This window comes from Hippopotamus amphibius, chromosome 4 (genome assembly GCF_030028045.1).
Source record: "Hippopotamus amphibius kiboko isolate mHipAmp2 chromosome 4, mHipAmp2.hap2, whole genome shotgun sequence".
Classification (NCBI taxonomy): domain Eukaryota; kingdom Metazoa; phylum Chordata; class Mammalia; order Artiodactyla; family Hippopotamidae; genus Hippopotamus; species Hippopotamus amphibius.
The window spans coordinates 87,064,346-87,080,709 of NC_080189.1; the positions used below are offsets into that span (position 1 = coordinate 87,064,346).

General features: G+C 35.5%; 1 protein-coding gene across 5 annotated transcripts in view; it reads right to left on the minus strand.

The window, feature by feature from the left end:
- The window catches only part of KMT2E (lysine methyltransferase 2E (inactive)), a 101,388-nt gene that overhangs the window by 75,231 nt on the left and 9,793 nt on the right, over positions 1 to 16,364 (minus strand). Inside the window, exon 2 of one of the 5 annotated variants that reach the window (XM_057732311.1) lies at positions 910 to 982. The exons of the other annotated variants lie outside the window; for them this stretch is intronic. The gene's annotated coding sequence lies outside the window, so the exon portion shown is untranslated. The remainder of the gene's footprint in view (positions 1 to 909; positions 983 to 16,364) is intronic. 5 annotated transcript variants of the gene reach the window in all.

A 16,364-nucleotide genomic window follows, 5' to 3' on the forward strand; every position in this document is an offset into this window, starting at 1 on the left:
ACTGGAAAGAAGTCAAATAATTATGTATTCTTTTAGATAACTGAGTAATATTTCCAACCTAAAACAATCTATTTGAATGTGTATTTAACAGTGTACCCCATTTTTATACAAATATATAGTCCTCAATAAACACTATATTTGAGCTATTTTTAAATAGCAGTGAAGAGCTTGCCGTAAGCCTATTTCAGACAATGGCTTCTATCTATGTGACTCCTGCCTGTCTCTCAAACCCTGCACAGCACATAGAACATAACAGGTACTTTACAATGCACTGGTGAATGAATTAGAGCACCCAGGATGAAACTGCAGCTCTGGCCTCATTAACCAAATGAGTTGTCAACCTATACAATTAAGTGCTATAAAAACAACCACATGACACCTTTTCCAGAAATGCATATCTCTTCTAAAATCACAGAAGCTCATCCCCAGGATAACAACATATCATCACATCTGTAACAGAACCACAGACTCTGAGTGTGATTTAACAAAGAAGATGATCTCTGAAATTTACTCACAAGAGGTCAGAAGACAAGAGGTCATATCTACTGAGACCATAAAATGGCAAATATTTCACTATATTCATTAATATCAAAAACTCCATAGCCAGAAAACTCACACTGTTTAAAAATCCAGCTGATACTTAAATCATAAATTCATTAGGGTCAAATTACTATGTCGTTAAAAATAAGCAAAAAAGGGAAAGACAATGTAGTAAACAGAAAAGATGTGAGCTTATAACACAGGCATAACTAGAGAAAAACAATTCAACACAATCCAAACAATTACCACGAAGCTTTCATATCTCACACATGAATCAAAAAACTGGTTATCCAACTAACAAGTAAAATTTATACAAAATACAATGAGAATAAATGGCAGCCATTAAAGAAATAATATAAAAGGAAATACCATGAGATGTCTGGTAAATCTGAGGTCCAAGAAAGATTAAATGTCTTCACAAAACCTGCTATCCAGAATAGACCTAGAAACCAAGTGAACACAGGAGTATTGAGCTGTTTATAAATGACACAAAATTATAGGTATTGATACTTCTGTCTAACATGGAACCTAAAACCAAAGGGACGCACATAAAGACAGCAGCTACTTCTTAGAAAGATAAATTTATTCTTCACTCTTTTATACAAATGAATGTAAGCACAAGTAAAGGAAACAATGCTAAATACCAAATCAAACTGGAAAGAGACTGGGAAAAGACAATATTAAAAACAGATTTAGGTAAAAAACTAAAAATAGAACTACCATATGATCCAGTAATCCCACTACTGGGCATACACCCAGAGAAAACCATAATCCCAAAAGAAACATGTACCATAATGTTTACTGCAGCACTATTTACAATAGCCAGGACATGGAAGCAACCTAAATGCCCATCAACAAATGAATGGATAAAGAAGATGTGGCATATATATACAATGGAATATTACTCAGCTATAAAAAGGAATGAGATGGAGCTATATGTAATGAGGTGGATAGACCGACCTAGAGTCTGTCATACAGAGTGAAGTAAGAAAGAGAAAGACAAATATTGTATGCTAACTCACATATACAGAATCTAAAAATGGTACTGATGAACTCAGTGACAAGACAAGATTAAGGACGCAGATGCAGAGAATGGACTGGAGATCTCGAGGTTTGGGGGGGCGGGGGGTGAAGGGGAAGCTGAGACGAAGTGAGAGAGTAGCATAGACATATATATACTACCAACTGTAAAATAGATAGCCAGTGGGAAGTTGCTGTATAACAAAGGGAGTTCAGCTCGATGTTGGATGATGCCTTGGAGGACTGGGACGGGGAGGGTGGGGGGGAGTCGAGGGAGGGAGGGGATACAGGGATATGTATATAAATACAATGATTGACCTTGGTGTACCTCAAAAACTGGTACAAGAGTGTAAAGCAATTATACTCCAATAAAAAAATTAAAAAAAAAAACAAACAAAAAAACCCAAACAGATTTAGGGGAATTCCTTGGTGGTCCAGCGGTTAGGACTCTGCACTGTCACTGCTAAAGGCGCGGGTTCAATCCCTGGTCAGGGAACTAAGATTCTGCAAGCTGTGTGGTTCAGCCAAAAAAACAAAACAAAATAACCCCCAAGACGCCTCCGCAAATACAAAACAAACAGAAAACAAAAAGACAACCCCACAGATTTAGCAGAGCAAAGGCACTGATACCAAAACAAAAACAAACAAAACCCTCAAGTAGGAAATATGAGATAAGAGGCAAGAAGGAAAAGCAATTAAATTTAAAAAGTCTATCAGAAAAACTGGAAAACTGAGGCAGCTTTTAGGACCACGTTAAGAAGTTAAGAAAATAAACAAAAATACCACTGAAGAGGTGAATATGATACCCAAAAGGCGGAAAATTTTTTTCTAAAATTACAAATAAAGGACCCAGCCCAATCTAACATAATCTTTGAGGAAAGGGTCATTTATTATTACCTTTCAGTCCTTAATAAACACCTTACATAGAGCTCAATAAATATTTAAAATTAAATCCATGTTTACATTTTGGACATGTAACACTAAGAGAATAAGCGGGTGAATTTTGGGTTGAATTACTAATAGAAATGAAACAAACTTGAAAGAAATTGTGAGGGACCACACAGCCTGAGATTTCCTTATAAATCAGAAATTAAAGTGCCCTCATTATTCATTTAAGACTTTATTTATAGCTGCTGTCTAAGATATAACAAAAAAGAATACTAGTTAATCAAAATCTATTACCAAGTTACTACCTACGAAACTTTGGGCAACTCATTTCACTATTCTGAGCTTCAACCGTAAATGGAGGTAGGTTAGGCTAATGATCTTACAGTTTAAATGTTACAATCACAAGTACATAAACAGATTATTCCTGATAATCAAAATGACAGATAAATATCAGATTCTAAAAAGCTATAAAAAATAAGACAATAGAATGAATTATGTATTTCTCCAACTGGGTTAATGTTAGTATCAGCCAGTGCTCCATGAGCACTTACTTGATACTCAAATGTCCCCCAATAGAGGTTATAATAATAATGATGATAAATACTGAGTGCTTACAATGCTTAATCCTCACAAGGAGCCTATGGCATAGGTACATTTGTTATCCCCATTTTATATATAACGCAGAGAGGTTAAACTTGTCCAAAGTTCCTCAGCTAATAAATAGTCAGGTTTTGAACCCTAACAGTCTGATTCCAGAACCTACGTAGTAGTTTCCCTTAAATTAAAATTTGCCAGATGACTGGTAAAATCAAATCAAATCTAGAATTTACAGTTAAGGGAGGGAAACTGACAACCACCTCTCTCAAAAAGAGGAGAAATTAAATAACTACTTAAGTGTTTTACTGCAGAACATCTGGACTGCATTCTTTCTGGCACACTAAATGAAAGAACAGTAACAAAACTACTTTGCTCCTCCCCCAAACCTAAGCTACTTAAACTTACATCCATTCCACAACAATGCATTAAAACACTACAAAGTAAGTAAAGATGCATGGGCTCAAAGTCTAAAATTTATGTCTAAAATGTTCAGGGACAGTACAAAGCACATACTCAAAGGATAAAAATATTCAAATTCCCTATTATTTTCAGGAACAAACACATGCCTTGCTAGTGAATTGAAAGCAACCCAAAGTTAAGGGAACCAGGCTCCAAATTTGAGATTACTAATGTATATACAAGTATACTCAATTCCTTCAATAGAATTATGTGTTAGGCAAAGACCATCTATTTTACCAGTTGAATTTTAACTTGTCTCCCTTTGATAACCATTTCATTCCTAGAGATAAAGAATTTCACCAATTCAACTTACGCTATAATATTTTTATAGCAAATAAACTATTTTGAAAAACCTTTCTTCTGACAGTCAAGATTAATGTTGATGGACCCACCTGAAGAACGGAAACCTATGTATAAAATTCAATGTCCAAAAAGCAGTTTCTGGTTCTATACAAGAGTTCCACAGAGTTTCACTGTATCATATTTTAGTACAATTTCAACCTCCAGTACTAAAATTCAGTATCAAAATAGCAATGCTTCAGTTTTCACACTCTACCACTTATTAACAATGGTTATTTATTCTCTTGAGCCCTTAGTTCCTCATCTGTAAATAGGAATAATCATAGAATATACTTCTGAATTGTTTCAAGGATTGTGTGGCACACAGTTAAGTATTAGCTATGATTACCAGACAACATTTCTGGGAATTAAATACTGAGGAAAATTCCTTAAATGATGAGTATTGGACCATATGATACCACTTACACATGGAATCTAAAATATGACACAGATGAACTTATTTACAAAACAGAAACAGACTCACAGACATGAAAAACAAATTTATGGTTACCAAAGGGAAAAGGGGGGGGGAGGAATAAATTAGGAGTTTGGGATTAGCAGATGCAAACTACTACATATAAAATAAACAACAAGGTCCTACTGTATATCCCAGGGAACTACATTCAACATCCTGTAATAAGCCATAATGGAAAAGAAAAGAAAAAAAAAAAAAAAAAAGAGTATTGGAGAACAATTCTCAGCTATTATACTTATAAAAGTCAAGTAAACTATTAAGAATTCCTGATTTATTCTAGAGACCATTCTTGTCAGTAATGGAGAAAGGATGCTTCTGTGTTGGACTACAAACTCAGAGAATGTTATAGAAGTAGTTTCGGGAAGCTGAGACGAAGTGAGAGAGTAGCACAGACATATATATACTACCAACTGTAGAACAGTTAGCCGGTGGGAAGTTGTTGTATAACAAAGGGAGTTCAACTGGAGGATGGAAGATGCCTTAGAGGACTGGGATGGGGAGGGTGGGGGGGACTCGAGGGAGGGTGGGGGGGGAGTCAAGGGAGGGAGGGAATACGGGGATATGTGTATAAAAACAGATGATTGAACTTGGTGTACCCCCCAAAAAAATAATAAATAAATAAATTTAAAAAAAAAAAGAAGTAGTTTCACTTAAAAAGCCAACGGCCAGGGACTTTACAGGCAGTCCAGGGGTTAAGACTCCCCACTTCCACTGCAGGTGGCCTGGGTCTGATCCCTGGTGGGGGAACTAAGATCCTGCATGCCATGTGGTACTGCCCCCCCCCCCCCAAAAAAAACCCAACAGCCAAACCTCTTTATTACAAACTCTAAACATACTGTTTCTATTATTTTCTTAAAATAAAAACCGGTACAGAGTAATAGTAAAAATAACTAGGTCATCTGGCCCTTGAAATCCTTTTTACAGAATTTTTGTCAAAACAAGATTGGCTCTAATAAAATTCTTTAAAGAATAAGCCAATGAGAACCCTCATGATATTACCCAATGAGCGCCAAACTATCCCTATATAGTTAAGAATGAGGCACTTTCTGCGAGTATTTGGCAGTACTTCACACTAGCTTACCTTGCAACCCAGTCTACCTTATCTTTAGTTCACTAGAGATACTGCAATCAAAGTAAAGTATCAAGAAGAACAACCCTTAAAAAAAAAAATACAAAGGGTGAGCCCCTAGTGTAAATTTTGGTTGATAATGATGTGCCAATATTGGTTCATAGAATGTAACAAACGTACCATAATGATGAGAAATGCTCATGGTGAATATGATATACTGAACTATCTGTATGGCATCATATAACGGGGTTCCACTCTTTCTAACAGGGTTTTGGGCAGCTATGCTAAACACCAATTCTTCAACTTGTCAAAGTACTGGTACACTCTTCCTTTACCATCCCAAAACAACTTTGAATTAAACTAATTAATTTCAATACTATCCAGTTTTAATGCATCACATTATTATTTTAAAACAGTATTCACCATTCCCTAAAGTGTTGGAGATCACTAACCTCTAGTGTAAAATCTAGTAAAATGTGGCCTTTTATGCAATTTAGTGATTGGTATCTGGTTAGAGTCTCCAGGTGTAAACGCACAACTTCTGTTTCGTACACACACAAACTATTCTTTGAATGAGTTCAGTCTTTGTTCATACCCAAGTATGTAAGTAACAAAAGTGATTTCACTCTAAACAGTTACCTATTTATTCCCACTTTCTACTTGCCATGTGGCCCATAACTATACACCTTAGACTATATACCTTAGAATGTACTGCTTAAAAGACAACCCTCAGAATGGGAGAAAATATTTGCAAACGAATTAACAAAGGATTAATTACCAAAATATACAAACAGTTCATGCAGCTCAATATCAAAAAAACAAACAACCCAATCAAAAAGTGGGCAGAAGACCTAAATAGGCATTTCTCAAAAAAAGACATACATATGGCCAAGAGGCACATGAAAAGCTGCTCAACATCACTCATTATTAGAGAAATGCAAATCAAAACTACAATGACGTATCACCTCACACTTGTTAGAATGGGCATCATCAGAAAATCTACAAACAATAAATGCTGGAGAGGGTGTGGAGAAAAGGGAACCCTCCTGAACTGTTGGTGGGAATGTAAATTGATACAGCCACTATGGAAAACAGTATGGAGGTTCCTTAAAAAATTAAAAATGGAATTACCATATGACCCAGCAATCCCACTACTGAGCATACACCCAGAGAAAACCATAATTCAAAATGACACATGCACCCGAATGTTCACTAGAGCACTATTTACAATAGCCAGGTCATGGAAACAACCTAAATATCCATCAACAGATGAATGGATAAAAAAGATATGTTACATATGTACAATGGAATATTGCTCAGCCATAAAAAGGAATGAAATTGGGACATTTGTAGAGACATGGATGGACTGAGAGACTGTCATACAGAGTGAAGTAAATCAGAAAGAGAAAATCAAATATCTTATATTAATGGATATATGCAGAATCTAGAAAAATGGTATAGATCAACTGGTTTGCAAGGCAGAATTAAAGACACAGATGTAGGGTACAAATATATGGACACTAAGGGAAGAAAGCAAGGGTGGGGTGGTGTGGGATGAATTGGGAGATTGGGATTGCCACATATACATTACTAATAAGAAAAAAAAATCAAATTGTACACTTAAAATATATGCAGTTTATTGTATGTCAATTATATCTCAATAAAAGTTCCTAAAAACAAAAAGAATGTACTGCTTGATATACAAACGCAGAAGAAAAAGGATCTTCAAATTTAAGAATCACATCTTCCCAATTCCTTAAAATCTTTTATGTACAAAAGTAATGAGTACTGTAAAGCACACCACCACATACTTCAATGGGTTCTAAACCTTCCCTCAGTTAAAAAAAAAAAGTTATCTCCTATAATTTTAAAACTGTGCTCCTAACAGAGTTGGGGATGGAGATAATAAAAGAAAACAGAGTCAGAGAAGTTAACAAAAGAAAATGAGAGACAATATGTTCTGTAGATTTAAAAGGTAAAGTCTGAAGCTGCATGTTCTATGTGGTAGCTACCAAATGGGAAAATAACATTAAGTGAAACACTACTTAGCAATGTAAAGGAACAAACTATGGATACACGCAACAACCTGGATGAATCTCAAACTGTGCTGAGTGAAAAAAAGCCAATCCCCAAAATGTCACACATACTGTATAATTTCATTTATCTAACATTCTTGAATGACAAGTTATAGAAATGCAGAATAGATTAGTATGGTAGTAAGAATGCAACACCAGGGATCCTTGTGGTGATGGAACTGTTCTGTATCTTAACTGTGGTGAAGCTAGGAACCTACATGTGATAAAAATGAAAAGAACTACGTATACACAACATACACAAGTATAAGTAAAACTGGGGAAATGTGAACATAATGGGTAAATTGAATCAATGTCAATATTGTGGTCATATTGTGCTACAGTTTTGCAAGATGTTACCACTGAGGGAAACCAGGGAAAGGATACACAGAATTTCTATTATTTCTTACAATTGCATGCGAAACTACAATTAGTTCAAAATTAAAAAGTTTTTAAGTGACATTAAAACTGTGGCCTTCAAACTTTGAGTATTGATAGAAACTTTCCTACAAATAAAATGTTACACAGAAATCTAATCATCTATTTTTATTCTAGGATAAAAGACAGTTTTAATCTCCTATGCTTTTCCCAGTGATTGCTAGTGTCAACTTTAAATGTTGTGTTAAGGAGGCTACAGCCAGATACAAATGGGAGGTGGCCACAGTGATTAATATTTGCTAATGGGCACAGAAGGCATTTTTACTTCATTATTTGCTATATCTGTGGTTAAAGAGGGTAGCAGGGGAATGTCCCTGTGTGTATATCCTCCCACCTACCAGTTAAGTTCCATTAAAAATCTAAGAATTCCTGGAAAATAGTTTGAAAATCTCTGGCTAAAAGAAAATACTTACTGACTCAACATGTGACATGAAAAACTTATTTCAAGGGTGAATTCTCTTGTCCAAAGGGAAAAAAAACAAAAACAAATACAAAACAAACAAACAAAAACACTCTTCCAAAAAGTAGTATTAAAGTATTGTAAGTAAAAATCAAACAAAATCAACAATAAAAATTCTGCATTTATCTTTTAGTCACTCAACCTATACAATCAGGCTGAACACTCTTGCTTTTTTAGCCTTCAAATAAGTATGTCACCAGGAAAGGCATACTTTTTGACTGAAACGAAGTTAGCAATAATTTTATTCTCTCATTCTTTATTCTAATCTCAAGCAAAACAATGTCCTCTTTAGGATGAACTAAGTATTCCTTCTATCACTATTTTTAATCATTTCTTTTAGACAGACTTGAATCCTCTCATTCCCCTATATAAAAACAATGTGCATCAACTCTAATTAATAGGATTTAAACAAATCTTTCTGATCCTACTGTCTACATTATCTCAGAAAATTATTCTGGTAGCCTAGGCCTAAGCAGTCTCTCTCCCTATTTTGACTGGACCTTTAAACCAGTGGTTCTCAAACACAGATCCACAAAATGCCATTTTTCATACACTTGTGGTTAGGAGCTGAAAATAATAGATTCGTAGGCCTCACCCCAGAGATTCTAAATAGGTCTGGGATGTGGCCTGGATGTCTTAAAAGAAAAAAAAAGAAAAAAAAAGGCATTTGCTCCAGTGCTCTATTTTAGAACACTTGCTGAAACACTGAATATACTTCAAAGCTCACTAGTTTCCTAATTTTGCCCTCTTCAAAAAAATATAATAGCTCACATTAATAACAGGTTTTCCTAATCTTGCCATCAGATTACCTTGTTCCATACTAATATCCCAATATATAAATCCGCTGATTATGCCAGTCTTTTTGTGATTGTTGGCATATCCTCATTCATTCTCCTTCAAGTTTCCTCTACTTATATCCATCCCACTCAATAAATAAAAATCTTATTAAACCTTCAAGGATCATTTAAGTACCAAAGCTTCCTTGAAGCCTCAACTTCCCAATTTCAACATCCCTGCTACATAACTAGCTTTAAGATCTCCAGCAGATCAACCTCCTGAGCACTGTTTCCTTACCTGCAAACAAAAATTTGACTAGGTTAACTCCAAAAACCACTACAGTTATAGGCCTCTTAATAAACTAATCTCTTCCCTTAACTTCCCAAAGAATATATTACTTATATTTTTTAATCACTGGTTTATATTTTGACACATTTTTGGAAACAAGTGTTAGATATACAGCTTCCACAAACAGATCATCTACTTCACTCTATAGCAAGATCTGAGAAATTTATATATTAATTATCAAAGCTTAGAACATAGTGGCTAAGATACCATCTAAGTTATTCTTGTTTAAACCACACTTTAACACATTTAATCTCCTCCCCTCCTTTTATTTATTTTTTTTATTGGAATATAATTGCTTTACACTCTTGTACCAGTTTTTGAGTGAATCAGCTGTATTTATACACATATCCCCATATCCCCTCCCTCCCGGGACTCCCTCCCGGGACTCCCTCCCACCCTCCTGTCCTGGCCCTCTAAGGCATCACCCATCATCAAGTTGACCTCCCTCTGTTATACAGCAACTTCCCACTAGCTAACTATTTTACAGTTTGTAGTATATATATGTCTATACTATTCTCTCACTTCCTCCCAGCTTCCCCTTCAACCCCATGTCCTCCAGTCCATTCTCTGCATCTGCATCTTTAATCTTAACCTGTCACTGGGTTCATCAGTACCATTTCTTCAGATTCTATATATATGAGTTAGCATAAGCTATTTGTTTTTCTCTTTCTGGCTTACTTCACTCTGTATGACAGTCTCTGGGTCTATCCACCTCATTACATATAGCTCCATTTCATCCCTTTTTATGGCTAAGTAATATTCCATTGTATATATGTGCTACATCTTCTTTATCCATTCATCTGTTGATGGGCATTTAGGTTGCTTCCATGGTACATGTTTCTTTTGGGATTATGGTTTTCTCTGGGTATATGCCCAGGGGTGGGATTACTGGATCATACAGTAGTTTCATTTTTAGTTTTTCAAAGAACCTCCAAACTGTTTTCCATAGTGGCTGTATCAACTTACATTCCACCAACAGTGCAGGAGAGTTCCCTTTTCTCCACACCCTCTCCAACATTTGTTGTTTCTAGATTTTTTGATGATCGCCATTCTGACTGCTGTGAGGTGATACCTCACTGTGGCTTTGACTTGCATTTCTCTAATGAGTAGTGATGTTGAGCATCTTTTTGATGTGTTTGTTAGCCATCTGCATGTCTTCTTTGGAGAAATGTCTATTTAGGTCTTCTGCCTATTTTTTGATTGGGTTATTTGTTTTTTTGATATTGAGCTGGATGAGCTGTTTATATATTTTGGAGATTAATCCTCTGTCCGTTGCTTCGTTGGCAAGTATTTTCTCCCATTCTGAGGGTTGCTTTCTTGTCTTGTTTATGGTTTCTTCTGCTGTGCAAAGGGAAAGTTTCATTAGGTCTCATTTGTTTATTCTTGATTTTATCTCCATTATTCTAGGAGGTGGGTCAAACAGGATCTTGCTTTGATGTATGTCACAGAGTGTTCTGCCTATGTTTTCCTCTAGGAGTTTTACAGTGTCTGGCCTTACATGTAGGTCTAATCCATTTGGAGTTTATTTTTGTGTATGGTGTTAGGAAGTGTTCTAAGTTCATTTTTACATGCAGCTGTCCAATTTTCCCAGCACCACTTATTGAAGAGGCTGCCTTTTTTCCATTGTATATTCTTGCCTCCTTTGTCAAAGATAAGGTGCCCATATGTGCTTGGGTTTACCTCTGGGTTCTCTATTCTGTTCCATTGATCTATCTTTCTATTTTTATGCCAGCACCATACTGTCTTGATCACTGTGGCCTTGTAGTATAGTTTGAAGTCAGAAAGCCTAATTCCAACAACTCCGCCTTTCCTTCTCAAGATTGCTTCGGCTATTCGGGGTCTTTTGCGTTTCCATACAAATCATAAGATTGCTTGTTCTAGTTCTGTGAAAAATGCCGTTGGTAATTTGATAGGGATTGCGTTGAATCTGTAAATTGCTTTGGGTAGGATAGTCATTTTCACAATATTGATTCTTCCAATCCAAGAACATGGTATGTCCCTCCATCTGCTTGTATCATCTTTGATTTCTTTCAGCAGTGTCTTACAGTTTTCTGCATACAGGTCTTTTGTCTCCTTAGGCAGATTTATTCCTAGGTATTTTATTCTTTTTGTTGCAGTGATAAATGGGAGACTTTCCTTAATTTCTCTTTCTGCTCTTTTGTTGTTAGTGTATAGGAATGCAAGAGATTTCTGTGCATTAATTTTGTAATCTGCTACTTTACTAAACTCATCAATTAGTGCTAGCAGTTTTCCGGTAGAGTCTTTAGGGTTTTCTATGTATAATATCATGTCATCTGCGAAGAGTGACAATTTTACTTCTTCCCCTCCTTTCAGATGAACATGAACTTATCTTAAAAACAAAACAAAATCTGCCATTAAAGAATGTTACCAATTGATTTCCTTCTGGAACCTTTCTTGTTTTTTTTGTTTTGTTTTGTTTTTTAATTGCCCCTTTCTCCCTTATTACTCTGAAATGTGGTTGTCCTTTAAGGCTCAATCCTCCCATTATTAGTATTCATCAATCTTGGATTTAACCATTCATTCCTAATTTCCTATTCCTAGTCATCTATAAGATATATATCTATTCAAATACCTGTCATAACTGCAAAAATCAAACTTTCCAACTGAATCTTTTTCACACACCTTCTTCCATTCCATTTTTTATTAGTACCCTGTTCTCCCAGTTCTCTTTTTATTCCTATTTTTTCCTAGTCTATTACATTTGGTCACCCAGTCTTCTGCCTCTGCAGTGTTTCAGATTCACTCTTCCTCAATTTCCATGGCCTCCACCACCACCTTCATCATCTGAATAATTTCAAACAATCAACAACCCTTCCAGCTTACCACCATCAGTTCTGAGTACTTTGTCTCCAAACAGTGACAGGAATCTTGAATGTTAAGCATTTTCCCCCAAGATAATGGTAACTATTCTATTACTTCAAAATATAATAAATCCAAATTTATTCATTTAACATACTTATTGAGTATATACAATTTTCTGGATACTGTTCTAAGTGCTGGGGAATGAGCAGTGAACAAAATTAAGTTGCCCTTCCTCCTAGAGTAATGAAAATAAAAACAAATGTAATCAAATGGGACCTAATGAAACTTAAAACCTTTTGCACAGCAAAGGAAACCAAAAACAAAAACAAAAAGACAACCCTCAGAACTGGAGAAAATTAAGTTGCCCTTAAGACACCCATTGAGCTATGACAACCTAATATAATGAAATGAGCTATGACAACCTAATATAAACAAGGGTATCTTAGAGTAGTTTTCTTAAGTAACTGCCTTGGATTAATAATGTGTTCATTCTCATTACCTAAGAACTAGTCCTTTTTAAGAATCAATGGAGGGACCTCCTTGGTGGCTCAGTGGTTAAGAATCTACCTGCTGGGGAATTCCCTGGTAGCACAGTGGTGCCAATGCAGGGGACACGGGTTCCATCCCTGGCCTGGGAAGATCCCGCATGCCATGGAGCAACTAAGCCCATGTGCCACAACTACTGAAGTCCAAGTGCCTAGAGCCCATGCTCTGCAACAAGAGAAGCACTGCAATGAGAAGCCCATGCACCACAACAAAGAGTAGCCCCCGCTGTCTGCAACTAGAGAAAGCCTGCGTGCAGCAATGAAGATCCAATGCAGCCAAAAATGAGTGAATTAATAAAAAAAAATTTGTGTACATATACATAGAAAAAAAATTACTTAAAAAAAAGAAGAAGAAGAAGAAGAAGAAGAACCCACCTGCCAATGCAGGGGACATGGGTCCGAGCCCTGGTCTGGGACTACCCCACATGCAGCGGAGGAACTAAGCCCATGCACCACAACTACTGAGCCTGAGTGCCACAACTACTGAAGCCTGCGTGCCTAGAGCCCGTGCTCCGCAACAAGAGAAGCCACTGCACTAAGAAACCTGTGCACCGCAACAAAGAGTAGCTCCCACTCGCTGCAACTAGAGAAAGCCCACATGCAGCAACGAAGACCCAACACAGCCAAAAAGAAAGAAAAAAATTTATATTAAAAAAAAAGACACAATGCAGCCAAAACATAAATAAATAATAAATCTTAAAGAAAAAAAAAATCAATGGAAAGCTCTGATGATTTTCAAATGACCTTAATTAAAATTCTTGATCAGTCACTCTTTAGCTATGTGACTCTCAGTTTCTCTAGGCCTCTCATGAAAAATGAGTAAAAGATCTACTTTGCAGAGTTGCTGTGCAGAGACAATAAGATATGTAAATACACTGTAGATACTCAGTTATGGATGTCAGTGTTGTGCCTCTTAGAATTAAAGCCATGAAGTTTATATCTTCCACTCCAATGATAATTTAATTCCAACCAAAATACTGCTGACTACCAAGGACACTCAAATGGTGAAAGAACACACGAAAGAACAAATGGTTAAAGAACACATGCGTTTAAAATATTTACTATCAAAATCTTAAGTGTAAAAAGAGAGTACTTTAATTTCTAAGTATTTAACAACCTACAAAGTCAGCAAGAGACCAAAATGAATAAAAAAAAAAAAAAAAAAGGAAAAATACTTTCCATGTTTAAACCATTTACTTTTATGGATTTTTTCCCAGTTCTTTGGTCCCAGGGCTTACAGTATTCAAAGATCAACTTCCTTCTCTTCATACATTATATAAAAACAGAAACCAAATCCTAGAAATTGAGAACTAGGGTATTACAACTAGGGAGTTGAAGCATTTTACCCTCAAAAGTCTGTGCATCTTACCCTCAAAAACGAATTATGGTATTAAGAGATCTAAGTCTCCATTAGGAAAACTTTTAGAGGCATATAATCACTGACAAATTTTAAAATAAAATTTTAAAAAAAGGTCAAGAATGAAGTTTGTAGATACGAGTGCTATAGTGACCAGTATATTTGTTGTAAGACAGACTACACCCACTTTCACTTTCAAACTTCATTGTAAAGACTTTTATGTGAAGAGATTATACACAAACTAAAAATAATCCACATGTACTGAGATGATCAACCACTCTTATGAAAGTCATTTGAACATGGAGAAAGAAATTGCTGTGTGAAGTCGCGGATGGAACTAGAAATACTTTCCCCCAAACCCATAATGAACCACCCACTTTTGTACATAAGAAACATAAACTTGAAACTTCTTATAAGTGATAGTTTAGCCTATACCAGCAGAACGTCTTTTAAAATCTCCACCACCACGCTATATTAAATTTAAATGGTAAACATCAGAGCTTCTCAGATACCCTCAAAGTAATTATACAATAAAAGGACTTTTGCATTTTGGCACAACCATACCATGTCCACAAAATCTGCCAGTTTTATCATGGAATTAAAAAACCAAGCAGTTATTACATTAATGTATAACTAATAGTTTACTACTAACATACAGCAACTAGATTACAATACACCAAACAATTATAGGCTGAAATTTGAAAACCACACAAACTGATCCCAGGGATATTAGCCAACACAATCAGTTAAGGTCCTAAAGAAGAGTACAATTTAAATCTCATAAGATAACAAAGGCTACTGATCTCAGCATATCAATGTATCTGTTAAATTCCAGAGACAAATGGACTCTGTCATTTCATTTAGGTAGGGTCCTATAAACCCCACTGGACAAACGAGAGTCTATTTCTGAAAGAACATTTTTAGATCTCCAAGATACTAAATGAATAAAGAAAGTTACAGAATACAGTTAAGATCCATCCTTTTTTGGATTAAACAGAGAAATCTGGATTTACATATAAAAAATAGGGACTAGAAGTTTGAGTTCATCAGTCACACTTACCATGAAGAATCATGAAAAAATTATATATAAATATACATATTATTTTAAACTCTATTTTTAATTTAGAATATCATTCATCAACATTTTGGTGTCAAGTCAAAATATGCTTTGAATACGGCTCCCTTAATTCGAATTCTGAGTTCTCATTCTTGTAGAAACCATATCTATAATGCATTACCCATGGTTTCTGGTTTTAGATTATTCCAAGGTAAGAAATCACCTAGACATTTATGCAGCAATGTGAATGCAAACTTTCTTCTAGATTTTTATTATTTTTCCCCATAATCTTGTCATACCAATACCTTTGACAATTTTCTTCACCAATTAATTTGCCTTTATCAAGCTTTCCAAAGCATTTAACTTAGTTTTCATTTAAACAATTCTCTCTTCACATTCACTTATCTCTGTTTTATGTAATACCTAATTAATATAAACACAAGTACAATGGGATTAGCGAATTTGGAAACAAACATAACCATTATGAGCATTCAACTCAACTAGCAGTAGCAGCACAGAGTAGTTTACATCATTCAAGATGAAATGGGCATTAGAATTTTTGAAAAAAGGAATAGTAATCCTGAAGGTTGGTTACACGAAGATCAAAGAAACTTCTATAGCAGCTTCATAAAACACTTTAAGAAAAATACAGAAACTATAAACAGTGATTACCTCAGCATAAGAGAGAAACTAAGGGTGGGAATCAGAGACTCACTTTTTTCCTGAAACAACTACAGCAGCAACAGCTTACAGAGCTAAGAGTTTTACACATATTAATTCATAGAATTCCCAAAACAACTCTATATCGACTATACTTCAATTAAAAAAAAAAGACTCTATAAGATAGGCTCTATTATTATGTCCATTTTACAGATCAGGAACATAAGGCACAAAAAAGTAAGTGACTTGCCCAAGGTAACACAGCATTATAACCTAGTTTGAGTGCAGTCAAATCAAAGCAGTGTGGTTCTAGAGTTTCTCCTCTTCACCCCTCTGCAACAGTAACGCTAAAGAAGTACTGTTTGAGTTCTTTTAATAAGCATATATTACCTTCATAATCTTAACAATTTTGAGGGTAAATAAGTATGTCCCAGTATATC